Source organism: Papaver somniferum, chromosome 8 (genome assembly GCF_003573695.1).
Source record: "Papaver somniferum cultivar HN1 chromosome 8, ASM357369v1, whole genome shotgun sequence".
In the NCBI taxonomy this organism is placed as follows: Eukaryota; Viridiplantae; Streptophyta; class Magnoliopsida; order Ranunculales; family Papaveraceae; genus Papaver; species Papaver somniferum.
Window position 1 is genome coordinate 167,484,755 of NC_039365.1, and position 10,367 is coordinate 167,495,121.

Sequence of the window (10,367 nt, forward strand, 5' to 3'; positions counted from 1 at the left end):
GTTCGTTTAATAAATTTATGCTTCAAAAAAAAAAAAAACTCGCTGATGATGACGTGCGATTGGTTTCTTTAATAATTGCTTCACGAAACACCAGACCCGGACTAACGTTTAATCCTGGAGTTGTAACTTGTAATAGCTTTTGTGTTGCTGTACCCAACAGGTATGATAAAGCCCTTGCGCTGTTGTCGTACTTCAGTATTTCCACGAACCTTTTTTTTTTTGTTTTTTCTTTATTTTTTCCCTTGATGAATACGGTGTATATGATGGTTGTGATAATGAGTTTAGTTGTTATGATTGGTGATAGGGTAGCGGAAGTGAGGATAAGAAAGAACTTGTCTGATACCAATTGATAAGAAACGATTAGTTTCTTATTCAATGACCAGCATGAACAAGCTCAAAAGGTCATGGTTATCTAATGCCTTGTGCCTCCATTGGACTTGTGTTCTCGCTGCGCCGTTCACTTGCTAGACATGGTGTCTTCTACAATCTTGAGAGACTTGATCCAAATAGCGGACTCAGAAGACCACATATGCTCAAGTGACGTACCGGGTCAACACTGTTGACATAGCCGATAAGACGTGGTCTTATCAGAATATTGTTGATGGTGATAGGGTTTAATTTCATTAGTGTTTCCGGAGAAGCAGCTAAAATGTTGTTATATTGTTTATCATATTTCCCTGGCCAAGCTATAAAGTCACTGGCATAGTCTCCAATAAATTGATTTGAAGTATCAGACCATGAGTCCTTAGCCACTCCCCTTGTTTCAAAAAGATAGGTTTGTTTGATTTTACAATTAAGAAAACTAATCATTTGAGCATTTTTTTCGATGTTTCTTCTTAATTTATCCTTAAGAAAAAAGTGGTCCTCTTGATATCTTAAAGAGAAAAATAAGACAGAATTAATCATTAAATTTGTTAAGAAAAATATGTGGTCCCCTAATATGAGCGAAGTAGTAGTCAGTCACTACACCAAATTTTGGGATTAGAAACAGAACTCAACCGTTACGAATCGGGGTTGTAACGTCCCTCGCCCGTTTCAAAAGGGCGTATTACAATTTTTCGCAACGGCAATGGGGCCATTACGAATTTTGTGTCGCAACGGCGTTCGTAACAGAGAGGAGCCGTTACGAAATGCCACGTGGTAACAACTGAGAGCCTTTACGACTTTTTTGTAACAACCCAGTCGTAACATGTAGAAGCCGTTACTACATGGCAGTTTAGTAACAGTTAAAACAGTTACGACTCAGAAAGGTGAAACAGGTTTTAGCCGTTACGAACGTTTTTGTAACATCAAAAAATTACTGCCAGGCAACATTGACCTGGTCAAAATAGGTCAGTATTGACCAATTTTGACCAGGTCAAGGCTAACTGGCAGTTCATTTTCTGCCGAAAATAAGCCGGAATTCTAAATGCAATACCCTGCATACACCTTTCAATACATTCATCATCCACACTCAACAATGTATTCATATCACATTCATATAAAAAAACAATTGAAATTTTTGTAAGTACCAAATTTTACTGAAATTTCTCTAAGTACCAATTTTTTTTTGTTAAGTATCAGATTTCTAAGGGAATACATGGAAGGTTCCAAATTTCTAATGGAAAACAGAAACTTACTAACTGCCTACAAAACTTGAATAACTGCAACTTACAAATCTTGAAGCTGCTTTGTTCTCCATCCTTTCTGATCAAATAGAGCATCATTCGATTAACCACAACTAAGCTATATATCCTTTGCAGGCTTGGTTTGTTGAAAGATTGGGCATCAAAAAACTCGATGAAGGCAGTAGGCAATCCTGCATAATACAACAGGTTGCATTATTATGACAAGTAAACTGGAAGAAATAATGTTCAAAATACGCAGCAAGTAAATGAAAACAAGCATAGGTGTAACAGCAGATAGAAAATTTACTAACCACTGGAAATGGTTGGAAACAAGATTCTCATTCCATCCCATCCACTTTGAGACCAGATACTAGAAGCTTCTCATAAAAATTATCGTCAGCTGAGCCAGGCAACTCGCAAAGTCTGCAATTACAAAGTTAATTACAAATAAAATGCAGACAATGAGTGCTAAAACTACAGGACAATGAGTCCATAACATAAATATAGTAAATAATTGCACAAGACAATTCCAACATCTCTGAAGGTCGCTGCATACTTGTTAGCTCTCACAGTGTTTGCATCTGGCTTAAGAATATCATCGATACATACCTTGGCAAGATGTATAGGTATAGGATCTCCATGAAACTGATTAGATAAAGAACCAGTACATAGCTTACCAGTTGCAACTACTTCACCCTCGTAATCCAGTAACGAACAAAGCGGAAAACCACGTACTCTTGATGAAGCTGGTGATTGAGTATTCCCAACAGGTGAACTTGTCGCAGCTGGTGATACAGTATTCCCAACAGGTGAACTTGTCGCAGCATGTGAACCTATTTGAGATGAAGCAGAAACACCGCATGGAGTATGCGAGGCTACATCTCTTGAGGTGCTGGGCACGTTCGAGCCAACTGATAAATGCAATCCTGCAAAATGTAACACCAATTTGTTTTGTATCTTAGATTTTTAGATATATAATGATAATGATGCAATAAGAGAGACAGACAGTACGAGAGGAACAACATGAGAGAGAAAGACTTACGAGAACCATCCAACCCCACAGCCAAAACACGGAAGCGGTTTATCATACAATCCTAGAGGGTGGTCATCTGAATCTTTTATCAGGGTATATCTACCTTTTTCACGATCACTAAAATCGCCAGCATCTGCTGCATCCAATATGATAGACATTGCTCAGAAATCTAATATACACTTTTCTGAAAGTATCAATGCCTATAGAGTGATATCACTATAAGATTAGTTGTCATGCAAACAAGTATAAAAACATTAAGGTAATACTTGGTTGTTCCAAGTCCAGATCAGTTTTCTATTCTAAATCCGGCACTGTTTTGAACTGTCCACACTTCTAACAGACACGGTGCATGGAACATAGACAAACTCAATTAAAAACACATTGAAATGATCTATGCTCATCCAAAAGTTTTTTTTCAAGAAAGCAGCGTGGTCAGGACTAAAGGATTCGCACTGCCCAAACTCGGATGAAGGGGATGAAAACAAACACAGATACAACAACATACCTTTTGAAACTGTATATCTAGCAGATGGTCTCAGAAGCTCCAAAACTTCTGAGGATATAGAACAACAAGATAGTATGTAAACATCTATCAAGTGAAGCTAATGATGTCCATCAAAGAAAATCAACGCACGCAAATGCAGCCATGTATATGGAGTAAGACATGCACAATTCAGTTTGATTATAACTCACTTCACTTTCAATATCTAACGCTCTTGTAAACATCACGAGGGTCTAGGTTTCGGGGTGTATAAAACAATTACCCTTGATTCAGATTAAACACCCAATAGCTCTTTAGAAAGATAGCAAACTCCTCTATAATTTTCGTTAAGACAACATGTACTAAGTCAAGCTCTAGCATACCTATAAAAGACCATAAAGATGCCTACTCACTGGAGTTACGAGTAAATTCCAGATTTCATGATAGACTCTAAAATCAAACAAAAATCTCTATAGATTGGTAATTCAATGTGCTGTAAACCCTACATAAGAAACTAAGGCCAAAACAAGCTGTAAGTTGTCATACTTCTTGAAAACAAAACTTCCAAAGTGCAGGACAGTTGATACACAAGCTGGCATACTTCAAATTACATAATCTTAACTGCGAAATTGAATATCGTGCTGGAATTCTTGTTCAAAAGATAACTGATACTTGACAGTAACAGTCCTAAGCTAGATTAAGAGACATATATGACAAAATCTCTGAAAAGCATAAACGTAATTTTGTAAAAGAGACATTAATGGTTGCAAAAGAGTAATATTAATTCCCACCTCAACTCCAGCTACTCAAACCTCAATCTTCGTAGTCCGCCATCTGAAATCCAGGGACACCTAATCATACAAGACAACCTGCACAGTGCAGTTTGATTAAAACTTGCTTCATCTTCTACTTCTAACATTCTTGAAAATAGCACGAGGGTCTAAGTTTCAGGGTGCATAAAACATTCGTCGTTGACACAAAATAAATACCCAAAAGTTCTTTAGAAAGATAACAGTCTCCTCTACAATTTTCGTTAAAGCGCCATGAAATAAAACGATCTCTAACCTATCTATAAATGTTCATAAAGATGTCTAGTCACCGCAGGTACAAGAAAATTTCCAGATATGATATTAAACACTAAAATCATCATAATTTAATCAACTCAACTCCAATTCAAGCAAGATCAGTCTCTGCAGATTAGTAGTTTCTAATTCAAGTTGTAAGTTTTCAAAATCTTTGAGAAAAAGAACTGCCAAGAGTGCCAGACAGTTGCTATACAAGCTGGTACCTTTCAAAATTGCATAGTTTTAACTGCAATATCAATTGTCGTGTTGGACTTCTTGTTCAAAAGATGGGCTAACACTTATCAGTAGAATCTTAGGCTAGTTTAAGATGTATAATGTCAAGATTTCTGGAAAAAAAAAAGAATTGGCCAAGAGTATTGAACAACAGATACTGTAATAGGTATGTCTTACATTAGTAGCTCAGAACAGTACACTTAATAACCCAATTGGTTCATCTTTCAAAGAACTGAATTTCACGAGAAGAACCTTATATCAGTTCATTACTTAAAGTGCCCTAGAATCGTGTCGAAATGTCACCTGACACAGTTCATTATCTGAAGTATTGCTGCGAATTTCAGTTCAATCAATTCTCATATCAATCTAAAAATTACAGTATCATGTGGTATCACAACAAATTTAATTCCAACCCCTAGCATAGTTCCATTCGAACCAGCAGCAAAAAATTATAAAAAAAAACTTCAAAAGAAATCTAAGATTCTTGGTGTTCAAACATTTCTAAGGATTCTCTAATCACATCAATACTTAGAGTTCCATTTCTATCATGATTCAGAGTCAGGAAGAGATGAAATCAAATTCTACATAAACCCTAAAATATCAATACTTGATCAAACAAAAAAATTGATAACGCTTTAGGGACATAATCGTTGAGCAAGTTATATAATTTTCAACTGTTTGAGAATATGAATAATCAAGGTTGAATCTTACTTCCAATCTTCAATCAGTAAGAACATAAGAAATCTATTTCTCTCACCCTTAAACTCCCTATCGATCGACAAGTTCTGCACACCCAAAAACCTCACTTTCAATCACTTAGGTTCATAGAAATGAAGCCCTAAAAAACAGATCGATTAAAAAAAAAAAAAAACCCTAAAAATCGAAAAACTTGTAACGATTAACACTTACACAGATCAATGATTGAAAGGTATTGAGAAGATTAAAGAGATTTCTGTGATGTTTCTCGGCTAATACGATCGATGATTGAAAGTTATCTAAACCCTAGTTTTATCGCCTGAAAATACGCATAGCAGAAGAGAGAAAAAAGTTAGATGAAAGTGAAACTCGATTTCTGTCCACTGCTAGCTTATCCATGGAATTCACGCATGTGAATGGCACACTCGTGGAAGGAAATATCCTTTCGTATAACCAAGTGTGGCTGCAAATATAATGCAAGGCGTGTGAGTCGCACACGCACATACTCAAGGTGTGACGACCCAAGTGTGGCCAAGCGTGTGAGTCGCACGCCTGAAAAAAAATTCGTAAGGGCTTGAACTTGTTACGAATTTTTAAAACTTTAGTAACGGCTATACTCTGTTACGAAATATTTGTAACGGCCATTTGTAAAGGGAAATTTGTAACGGCTTCATAGCCTTTACGAATTCCTGTTAATAATCCAGGAATTTGGTGTAGTGATTTGACTTTCCTTTTATGGATTCAAGCATACCTCTTTGATACGGTAACATACCCATGTTAGAAAACCTTGCCTATCTTTTAGAAACAGAGATTTTGATAATAGCACCATGATTCTTTTGAATTCAACTCTACAGTTGTAGTTGTTGTGTATTGAAGTAAGAGAAGTAAAAAAGAAAAGTAATTTTCCAAAATTTTTTTTAGGTATTATTGGCACCAAACAGTGAACAGAAAAAGCGCACGATATATATTGGTTTCATGTTTTGCCGTTGTTAAATCCATTTACATTTAGCACACAAAATTTCCATGAGATGACTTATAACACACACTTTCGTTAAGGGAAATCAATATAAAGGTTCTTTCCTCCTCCTTATTCCGTTTCATATTGGGAATATGGGTGGAGAAGTGATGGAAGTAGCAAAACCAAAGGAATTCATGTATTATATGGGATATCGGGGGAAACTATGGAGTAGTTGTTCAACAAAACTAGGCTGATTCAAAATCCCATGTTACTCCATGAATAGCTCATCGATTTCTTGGTAGTATCTTTTCTAGTAACTTGCTCTTTTTACACTCAAATAATAAAAGTAACCCTTGTTTTTCATCGTCAAAATCAAAATAATCAAGAATTGTTATATCATGTACAAATCATGAGGGCAAAGTTATGTTTAAGAAAAAATAAACATATTTCGTTGTGATATACAAATGTTTCGTTGTTGTTTTCTTACGTGTTCTGTTATAAACACCGATCACATTTTTTACACGTAATTTGGCCTTTGTTTATTGGCTCTCTTCTATTTTTTTTCTTTTTGTGAATCATTTGATTAGTTTTGTTTCGATTTTTACCTTAAGGCTCTAAAGCTAAACTAGATGACCATGTGTCCACGGTGGTGGCCGATCGAAATTTTCAAGATTCAGTTGTATGATTTTCTTTCTTTTCGAAGTTTCTACTTTTCACAATCTTTATTGGACGATTTTAAGGAGGACTTATGTGTGACGAGAAATGTAGTCATATCAAACACAAATTGTGTCACACAATTTTCATCTTCAACTTTTTTTTTCGATTTGATCACTTTTGAAGTTTCTTTCTCAAAATTCCAATGCAGTTCAAACATTAATGTTCTGATAGTAATCAATTTCTTTCCAGTGACTCAACAATATCTATGAAAATCGAGAATCTGATTGAAATTGAAAATTAAGAGTGGTGATGATTTTCTTTTTTTTTAATAAAATCATCAAATCTACCAAATTACATTGAACTTGTGCCATAATTCTTAACAAAAACGAACCCAATCATTCCCATTTACTAATACTATCTATTATACGATCTGATATCAAGTTATTTGGTCTCTCCAAAAAAACAAAGTCGAGATATTTAAGAAAGAACAGAGCACCTTCAACAATTTTGGGTTGAACACGTGTTGATCGTGTGTGTTGAAGAGGGGAGTAACGGGTCGGTATGTATGTGCATGATCCAACACCCATCTAAAGTTCTGATTGTTTTCCATCCCAGTTGTTTGCACCTAACTCGCTGAGTCGATTTTCCGACTCAGTATCCGGATCTGTTACGCACTCAAAACAACTACAAACCACTGTTTTCAAGTCTCATGTTCTTCTCATTTTTATCTCATCAAGTTTAATTTAAAATTGATATCTCTGCTACCATCTCGTGTATTCATTGGATCGGAATACACGAGACTGAAAAGAAAAGGGTGGAATAGGTATGAGACATAATTAACCCCTTGTGATGAAGTACAACACGACATATGGTTCAACTCGGTTATATAGACAATAATGGGTCGAGAAGTTTTACGTAACTATGGAATAGATTTTTCGCGATGAGTACTGCATTATCGAAAAGGCCTTGTCAAATGCATCCACCACTGGTAATTCCATCTTTCATCTTTTATCCTTTAGAAAGAGCTTCTTCTTCATCGACGCCTTCAAAAAAGACTTTCTGGACCTTCTTTTTTACCCATTGGGGTTTGATTTTCCACAATTTAGTGGGAACTAGACTCTTTTACTTGTACTGGAGAGCATCGGATACTTCCAATTTTCTGACAAGGTGTCGGTCGTTTTAATTCATATACAAGAACATCAGACATTCATGAATAATTGGTAGAAAAATTGAATCAAATAAAGTTAAAAGATATGGAAACTAGGCGTATCTACCAACTGGAGATACACAAAATATGAGAGAGCATGAATTTCAATCCTAATTTTTTAATCCATACTGGAACTCTGTCATCCTAGGATGCAATGGCTGACATAACCTAGTGCAAAGATATGGCGGTCACCTAGCGTAAAAATTATCTCCATATCATCAAGTCATTCAACAAAATCCTCCAGGTTATTAATGATATAGAAGATAATTTGATCATTAATGCTCTTAAGATCAAAGATTAAACCAATGATTTGGATACCAAAGTAAAGGATCTCAAGTTGTCTGATCATATCAAGGGTCTGGGAATATGATGCAGGGGGCAAGTAGGACATAAACTGGACAAGATGAGTAATTATAATCATACTTATGTAAACTAAGGAAGTTTAATAGAATATTAGAAATTTCACACAAGTTTCATGTTAATTTCGCTATCCATGTTTGGAGTTGTTAAATTCATTTACCTTTACCATGAAATTTCCATGTTTTGTATGTAACAAAACACTTTTCATTTTAGGAAATAAATAAGTTCTTTTCGTTGCATTTCATTTTGAGATTTGCGGCGGGCAAATATAAGTAAGCAAAATTAAAGTAATTTAGGTAGGTTAATTAAATGAGATATTGGAGGAAACTATAACGGGAAAAGAGCTGGCATAGAAACAAATGAGTAATGTTAATTTCCTTTTCTCCTCTAATTGTTGTTCTGCATTATCTAGTGGATGTTGAACAAGGCTAGGTAGATTCAAATATTTAGCAATATTTTTGTCCTACAAGTACCTTTAATATCCTTTGTATGTTTTTGCTAAGATCTATAAAATTGAACTTATAAGGTTGTTACCATATCAATCATATAATGCAATTCAGCAAAAAATTGAAATAAAAATTTAAGAAATTTCTTTTTTATCTTTATCACATGGTACAAAACGTAAACAAGATTTATTAGTGTATACAAAGGTTGTGAAATCGTAAATCGTGGAGAGAATCGTTTGACAATTTTAAGAATCGGATTATATGTTGAATCATGAGTTGAAGATTCATGGTTGATTATTGAATCACTACATTTGCAATTATATTAAGTTATAAATTAAAAATGTATATATACAAATAAAGCTGATGTATATGTAATCATTTAATGGTATATTTTGGAAATGTAAACTACATAACGAGCAACGTGTAGATATATTATAATCTCATCATTATCGCATAAACAAATCATAGCACAATGGTTTAAGTCCAACTACGTGGATCGGAGATCTGAAGTTTGGTTCGAAACTCCTCGGCAATTATTTTTTCAGCTTTTCTATAAATGGAAGAAACTTAACAGGTCAAGGACCAAAGTCAAGGTCAGGAATCGCATAAGTTAAGGAATCTTTACGATTCTAAGAAGATGCAAATCTTCCTTTGAGATTTGAATCGAAATGGAAATATTTGGAGCTTAGGAGCGTAAATAGCATGATTTTAAAAACCATGGAGTATGCCAACCATCAAGTGGTCCGATAGTTGGCATGCAATCTCCTACTGCGGAAATAGGGGGTCAAACCCCGTAATTGCCCGAAATACTCCTTAAGGAGATGTAGTACAACAAGGAATTAGAAACGTTGTATGGATTGACTTCGACCAGTTTTGTACCCGAACTTAAGTCTAAATTTAGTACATAAGATTTAAGTTAAGTAAGAATACATTTTGAAAAAAAATATTGTAAAAAATACTCCACGCCTTTTAAAATAATATCACGACAAAGTATTGAAAGCGTGAGGCGGAGCGTGACTCGTTTTTCATTTTTAAGAAGCGATGAGTATGTTGAAGCGTGAAACGACTATTCATGATTGATGTTTGAAGTAGATATTTTTTTATAAATAACATTAGTCATTACTAGTAATTATAATATTTAGTAAGATAATATGTAGTCTAGTTATTATCAGGAATAGAAGCATGACACAGTGATTCACTTTATTTACTGTTTGAATCCCCTTAATCGCATCAATTAACAGAATCTTCTGATTCATGATAGATTTGCTTGAAAACTACGATTCCGAACGAATTGCTTCCCTTACAAATAGGGCTATATTTTAATATTTAAGAAACGATATAGCAAAATAGTTGTGATAGAAACCAGTTGGAGCATTATCTTCGTCCCCTGTTTTCTAGATGAGTTAAAAGCTTACGTAGCGATGTGAATCATGTAGTTTTCCTCCGTAGAACTCCTAAAATCACTATAATAGATTTAGACATTTTTGTTTTTCCATAATTGTCCTTCAACAGAACTCCAAAATTTTATCATCTGAGCTAAGATTGCATAATTATTAGATTTTGCATAAATTTATAAATTGCTTTCAAAAATACCTTTATTCATTTTAAATAGCAAAAGGTTTCA

General features: G+C 34.7%; 1 long non-coding RNA gene across 3 annotated transcripts; it reads right to left on the bottom strand.

The window, feature by feature from the left end:
- Positions 1 to 1,543: 1,543 nt before the first annotated feature.
- On the bottom strand, positions 1,544 to 5,468 carry LOC113301908. 3 transcript variants are annotated; one of them, XR_003336534.1, is made up of 7 exons: positions 5,329 to 5,468; positions 5,131 to 5,204; positions 3,913 to 3,990; positions 2,650 to 2,773; positions 2,285 to 2,533; positions 1,919 to 2,030; positions 1,544 to 1,798 (listed from the first exon to the last, which is right to left on the bottom strand). It is a non-coding gene; the product is annotated as an uncharacterized LOC113301908 (long non-coding RNA). The 3 variants fall into 3 exon arrangements; XR_003336533.1 differs by having other exon boundaries at positions 1,919 to 2,533; XR_003336535.1 differs by lacking the exon at positions 5,131 to 5,204 and having other exon boundaries at positions 1,919 to 2,533; positions 5,329 to 5,467.
- Between the last annotated feature and the right edge of the window lie 4,899 nt (positions 5,469 to 10,367).